The following is a 7,664-nucleotide window of genomic DNA, read 5'->3' as shown; positions in this document are numbered from 1 at the left end:
TCTGGATTTTGATCGGTGGAAGTGAAAAGGAGTGAAAAAGAGGAAGATTGGGCTTTACGGGACGTGATTTGGTGAGGAATTGAGTGAGATTCGAAGATTTGAAGTTTTAGGTATGGAGAAGACGTGAAAGGAGGTTGTGGCTGCCCAGCAGCTCTAATTTCGTGAATATTTATAGATGAGGACGAATTGTAATCGATTACAAGGCTTGGTAATCGATTACAGGAGTAATGAGCCTTCTGGTAATCGATTACAGGATGTTGTAATCGATTGCAGGCTGTCTGTTCTTGTGTAATCGATTACAATGGATGGTAATCGATTACCAGAACATAACTTAGGCTAGTTTCTTAAAAAAAATATCTATGTCTATTCTAAACACATCTAATATGATTAATCATCACTACTAATGCACTTAAATCAATTATTCAACTATAAAACACATAGGAATACATAAATTCTATCATAATAACAAGAATTAAACAAAATCAATCAAAGTAACATATAAACAATCAATCATAAGAGTAAATTAATCAATCAATCATAAAACTTTACCTATCCAAATCACTAAGATCTAAAAGTCCTAATTCTCTTCTTATTGAAAAGAAAATATCCTTTGGGAGAGGTTTTGTAAAGATATCAGCAAGCTGATTCTTTGTATCAACAAACTCTAGCAAACAATCTCCCTTTAGAACATGGTCTCTTAGAAAATGGTGCCTAATTTCTATATGTTTCGTTCTAGAATGTTGTACAGGGTTTTTGGATAGATTTATGGCACTAGTGTTATCACACCTAATAGGTATTCGATCAAGAAGAATACCATAATCAGATAATTGTTGCTTCATCCATAAAATATGTGCACAACAACTACCGGCATAAATATATTCCGCTTCAGCAGTGGATAAAGCAACACTGTTTTGTTTCTTACTATGCCAGGAGACAAGAGCAGATCTAATGAATTGACAAGTTCCACTTGTGCTTTTTCTATCAGTTTTAGATCCGGCAAATTCAGAATCAGAATATCCTATTAAGTTACATGTTGAGTTCTTAGGATACCATAATCCTAAATTTATTGTACCTAATAGATATCTCATGATTCTCTTAATTGCACTCAAATGTGATTGTTTGGAGTTGGATTGAAACCTAGCACACATGCATACACTAAACATAATATCAGGTCTACTAGCAGATAAATAGAGAAGAGATTCAATCATACCTCGATATTGTTTCATGTCTATAGATTGACCAGATTCATCTTTATCTAGGTAACAACTAGTGCTCATCGGTGTAGCCATGTGTCTTGCACTTTCCATCCCAAATCTTTTGATCAATTCCTTGCAGTACTTGGATTGATTGATGAATATACCTTCTTGAGTTTGCTTGATTTGTAATCCCAGGAAGTACTTTAGTTCTCCCATCATTGACATTTCAAATTCACTTTGCAAATCAAGGGAAAACTCCTTGCACAATGAATCATTAGTAGATCCAAAAATTATATCATCAACATATATTTGAACCAACAAAATATCATTATGCTTTCTCTTTATGAACAATGTGGTATCCACTTTTCCTCTAGAAAATTCTTTTTCTAGGAGAAAATTACTTAAATGTTCATACCACGCCCTAGGGGCTTGTTTCAAACCATAAAGAGCCTTTTGCAATTTATAAACATGATTTGGTTTATCCGGGATTTCAAAGCCTGGGGGTTGTTCAACATATACTTCTTCTTGAATTAAACCATTTAGAAAAGCACTTTTAACATCCATTTGATAGAGCTTAAAATTCATTATGGATGCATATACTAAGAGCATTCTAATGGCTTCTAATCTTGCAACTGGAGCATATGTTTCTTCATAGTCTATTCCCTCTTCTTGATTATACCCTTTTGCTATTAACCTAGCCTTATTTCTAATAATTATGCCATGTTCATCTAATTTATTTCTAAAAACCCATTTTGTTCCTATGACAGGATAATTTTCAGGTTTTTCTACTAGTTTCCACACATTATTTCTTTCAAATTGATTCATTTATTCTTGCATGGAAATTATCCAGTTATCATCTACTATGGCTTCTTTTATATTTTTAGTTTCAATCATAGATACAAAAGCCATATTATTGCATAAATCTTTAAGAGAATGTCTAGTTGTTACCCCTTTTGATATATCACCAATAATGTTGTCGAAGGGATGATCTCTTGAGGCTTTCCATTCTCTTGGAAGTTCATTATTTGTCTAACTCCATTATCTTGAGAATCTTCATTGCTTCCTTCATCTTTTTCTTTAGAGTCATTTCCATGAATATGTGTATCTTCTAAGGAATCTGAAATATCATCTAAAAAATCCTTCCTTGGAAGAATGGCATTAGACTCATCAAAGGAAACATGTATAGACTCTTCAATTGTCATTGTTCTTTTATTATATATTCTATAGGCTTTACTATGCAGAGAATATCCAAGGAAAATACCTTCATCTGACTTAGCATCAAATTTTCCTAAGTTATCTTTTCCATTATTCAATACAAAACATTTACAACCAAAGATATGAAGATGTGAGATGTTTGGTTTTCTGCCACTGAACAATTCATATGGAGTTTTCTTTAAAATGGGTCTTATTAAAGCCCTATTTAAAATGTAGCATGCAATGTTAACGGCTTCAGCCCAAAAGTATTTTGGAAGAGGAGTATCATTTAATAAAGTTCTAGCAATCTCTTCCAAAGATCTATTTTTCCTTTCAACAACACCATTTTGTTGAGGGGTTCTTGGTGCAGAAAAGTTATGCTCAATCCCATGCTTATCACAAAATAATTCAAATTCTTTATTTTCAAACTCACCCCCATGATCACTCCTATTAGATTTTGCTTATTTTGAATGATTTTTGAATGCTTGAAATGCATCATTCTTATGAGTGATAAAAAGAGTCCATGTGTATCTAGAATAATCATCAACTATAACAAGAGCATAGTAACTTCCTCCAAAACTCATGATTCTGGAAGGACCAAACAAATCCATATGAAGTAATTGTAAGGGTTGAGTAGTTGAAACAATGTTTTTAGATTTGAAAGAAACTCTAGTTTGTTTTCCCTTTTGACATGCATCGGATAGCCTATCTTTTTCAAATCTTAGTTTTGGCAAACCAACAACTAAATCTTTTGATATTAATCTATTTAAGTGTTCCATGTTTATATGTGCAATCCGTTTATGCCACAACCATGGATCATCATGTTTACTAAGAAAACATTGATTATTATCTAGTTTTTGACTTAAGTCTATCATGTAAACATTGTTGACTCTAAACCCTATATGCTTTATATTCATATCATGTTTATGATCAATGACACACTTTTGAGAATCAAATGATACCAGATAGCCTTTGTCACATAATTGAATCACACTAAGCAGACTATGTTTAAGACCTTCAACAAGTTGAACATTTTCAATGGAGGTTGAAGAATTTGTACCTATTTTTCCAACTCCAAGAATTCTACCTTTGTTGTTGTCACCATAAGTTACATGTCCGCTTTTCTTAGGAGAGATATGTGTGAATTTTGATGTGTCTCCCGTCATATGTTTTGAGCATCCGCTATCTATGTACCACTTTTTCCTCAAGGGTTCCTACAAAATCAAGGTTGTGACTTAGGTACCCAAACTTTATTGGGTCCTTGTGTGTTAGTATATATAAAGGATCCTTTTGGGACCCAAATCATTTTAATATTGTTACTATTTCTTCTAAAATAGCATGTAGATGTGCCATGCCCTTTTCTTCCACAGTAAAAACATGTGATAGAACTAGAATTATATTTTTGTGTGGAGGTAGAGAAGTTTTTATGAAATTTCTGTTGTTTTTCAGATTTATATCCTAGTCCAGCCTTATAAGAGACATGTCTTTGTTTTCCTAACATGACATCTAAATTATTTTTACTATAAGAAAATTTTGCAGGTGAGTTTTTCAACTCTTTGATTTCTTTTTCATACTTTTCACAACAACTACAAGAATCTGACATTTTCTTGTCAGAAATAGTAGAGATATGAACTTTTTCATTTGGTTTAGAAATAGAGACTTCATTTCTAAGATGATCCAATTCTTTGTTTAATTTTAAAATTTCATTTTCTAAATTTGAAATATTTTTCTTTGAAGATGAAACTAACTTTGCAAGTTTAATTGACTCTTTATGCAAATCAGCAAATGCATCTTGCAATTCATCAAAAGAAATAGATAAATTATTTGAAGATGTTACCTCTTCATCACTTTCATAACTTTTTGCCATAAGGTAGAGGTTTATTTCTTCATTTTCTGAATCTTCAGAAGATTCCATATCGTTTTCATCCCATGTAATGTATGCTTTCTTCAATTTCTTTTCATTAATATTTTTCTTTTCAGACTTCTCCATCTTTTTCTTGAAGATGGGACAATCAACCCTCAGATGTCCAGGTTGATTGCACTCAAAGCATTTTAGTGTAGAGGATGAAGTTTTTGTCCTTCTTTTAGGTTTAAAATTGGGTCGCTTTTGATTTCCTCTGACTCTCAGGAACTTGTTGAATCTTTTTACAAACAGACTAATATCTTCATCATTATCCAAGTCAATTGAATCTTCTTTATCACTGTCTTCTTGGATTGCAGATGAAGCTTTAAGAGCGATTCCCTTCTTCTTCTTATCAGTTTCTTCATGCTGATTGAATCTTAGTAATTCCATTTCATGCTCCTGCAATTTTCCAAATAATGTAGCAAGAGACATACTAGATAGATCTTGAGATTCTGTGATGGCTGTTACTTTTGGTTGCCATTCTCTATTAAGACATCTTAAGACTTTATTTACTAGATCTTCATTTTGAAAAGTTTTTCCTAGAGATACAAGATGATTAACTATGTGTGTGAACCTCTTTTGCATGTCTTGTATACTTTCATTTACATTCATCCTAAAAAGTTCATATTCACGAGTTAAAGTGTTTATCCTAGATCTTTTAACATATGTTGTGCCTTCATGTGTTACTTGTAGTGTATCCCACATATCCTTAGCACTTTTACAATTTGAAACCCTAAAGTATTCATCTATTCCTAAGGCAGATGTAATAATATTTTTGGCCTTTAAATTATATTGTACTAATCTTCTTTCTTCCTCAGTCCAATCTGCTCTAGGTTTTTCTATTGTTGCACTTCCGGCTATTATAGAGGGAACATAAGGTCCTTGTTCTATGGCTTCCCAAATATTTAAATCTATTGCCTCTATAAAGATTTGCATGCGGGTTTTCCAGTAGTGGTAACCCACTCCATTAAAGATGGGAGGTCTGTTTATAGAATTTTCCTTTGGAAACAAGTAGTTTGATGAGGCCATAATTCTTGAAGCTTCTAAACTTTATACAAGAATGAAGCTCTGATACCACTTGTTGGACAAGTGGCCTCAGATATCTTAAGAAGGGGGGGGGGTTGAATTAAGATATTACAACTTATTTCCCCAATTAAAAATTCTATTTATCTTTCTATTCCAGTTATAAATTCCCTTAATAATGAATTTCTTAAATATTGATTCAAATAGAACAATTTGAATATGAATATAAAACAATAATAAATAAAGGAGTTTAAGGGAAGAGAAAATGCAAACTCAGATTTATACTGGTTCGGCCACACCCTTGTGCCTACGTCCAGTCCCCAAGCAACCCGCTTGAGAGTTCCACTATCTTGTAAATTCCTTTTACAAGTTCTAAACACACAAGGACAACCCTTCCTTTGTGTTTGGAATTCTTTCACAACAAGAGACCCTCGGTCTCTTAATCCCTTTTCAGAATGAAGAAGAAGAAAAGAAGAAATCTCTCTTGAAAGAGATAGATTGAACAATTTGAGCACTCAAATAATTCCTTATTGAATCACAAGTTATTTGGCCAAGGAATTTGTAAGAGGATAAAACGATTTTGCTTTATAAGAGGATAAGACCTTTTTGTTCTGAAAAACTCTTAGCAAATTCGTGTCTCAAGTCACATATATATAGGCCTTTGATAGCCATTCAAGAACCACATAAAAAGATGTGACTGTTGAGAATATTTTCTGAAAATCTGCTCTGGTAATCGATTACAAGCTTTAAAATTTGAATTAAAACATTCAGAAACTGCTAGTAATCGATTACCATATATGTGTAATCGATTACACAAGGCAAATTTTGAATTCAAATTTTAATAGCTGTTGTAAATCAGTTTTGGCCACTGGTAATCGATTACATCCTCTGGTAATCGATTACCAAAGAGTAAATTTCTTGTAAAAGACTTTTTAACTTAATTTTCTTGGCCAAACCTTTTGCTACTTCAATTGGAATTCCCTTCCTATTTAATATACCCTTTCTAAGACTCTATTGACTGTCTTGATCATCCATCTTGAATATCTTTAATTGCTTTGTCTTGAATAAAGCTTTGAGACGCAAGTGATCTTTTGGCATCATCAAAACATCGGCTTGATCCTTTGTCTACAGTAAGCATCGCTTCCGTAGATTCCCTCTCTAGGCCGCCCCGCCTGTCCGATGCGGCAATGATGGTGGCCCAGGTGATGCTGGGGCACGACTACAAGCCAGGAATGGGTTTGGGTAAGAACAACGGTGGTAGGACCAGCCTGGTGCGACCAGAAGAAACCGCGGGAAGTTTAGGTTAGGCTATAAACCTATGCAGGTTGACATAAGGAAAAATATCTCAGAAAGGAAGAACAAAGGCCAGGGCCTGCGGTTGGGACAACGAGCCAAAGAGGCCCCGCCGTGCCACATTAGTACGAGCTTCATAAGTGCGGGTTTAAGACACGAAGGTCAAGTCACCGCGATATGTGATGATTACTCCCCAAGGAGATCGGATTTGGTACGGCCATGCCCTCCCGGTTTCAAACTAGGAAATTGGCGGGTGGAGGAATGCCCAGACGTTTACGCAACAAGCCTAATGTAACCTTTTGTAGCTTTAAAACTCTACGGTTGGGCCTAGACTTTAGAGTTTTCTTTTGTTAAGACATTATGTCTTTTGTTCTTGAAGTTATAATATAAAGATCTTTCTTCGTCTGTTCCTGTGCCTCTACCCATTCTCATTCATTTGCATGTTTATTTCCTTGTTACACTTAAAACGATACAGATCCGACGACGAATCCCGCAAAAGTACTAATATCGGGGACCCAACCGTCGATTTCGAGCAAGAAGCAAGTCGGACGGAGAATGAAGAGGACAAGGATGTAGGGCTTCCCCCAGAGTTGGAGAGGATAATCGCTCAGGAGTTGAAGAAGAAGCTGCTCCGAAATCTGATGGTGGGGGCAACTGGCACATAGTTTTTTAAATCGCTCCCAGTACTCATACAGGCTCTCTCCACTGAGTTGTCTAATACCTGAGATATCTTTCCTGATGGTTGTGGTCCTGGAAGCAGGGAAATTTTTTTCTAAGAATACTCTCTTAAGGTCATCCCAGCTCGTGATGGACCTTGGAGCAAGGTAATACAGCCAGTCCTTTGCCACTCCCTCTAATGAATGAGGAAAAGCCTTCAGAAATATGTGATCCTCTTGGACATCTGGGGGTTTCATGGTGGAGCAGACAATATGAAATTCCTTCAAATGTTTGTGCGGGTCTTCACCTGCAAGACCATGAAACTTTGGAAGCAAATGGATCAGTCCAGTTTTAAGAACATATGGGACATCCTCATCAGGGTATTGGATGCACAAGCT

General features: G+C 34.9%; 1 non-coding gene across 1 annotated transcript; it reads left to right on the top strand.

Moving 5' to 3' along the window:
* Positions 1-7,245: 7,245 nt before the first annotated feature.
* LOC113000308 (small nucleolar RNA R71) lies at positions 7,246-7,352 on the top strand. Its single transcript, XR_003265598.1, has one exon. It is a non-coding gene; the product is annotated as a small nucleolar RNA R71 (small nucleolar RNA).
* Positions 7,353-7,664: the final 312 nt, after the last annotated feature.

This window comes from Glycine max, chromosome 18 (assembly GCF_000004515.6).
Source record: "Glycine max cultivar Williams 82 chromosome 18, Glycine_max_v4.0, whole genome shotgun sequence".
NCBI lineage: Eukaryota > Viridiplantae > Streptophyta > Magnoliopsida > Fabales > Fabaceae > Glycine > Glycine max.
The sequence above is the reverse complement of the archived record's forward strand: the minus strand, read 5'-3'. Positions and strand labels throughout refer to the sequence as shown.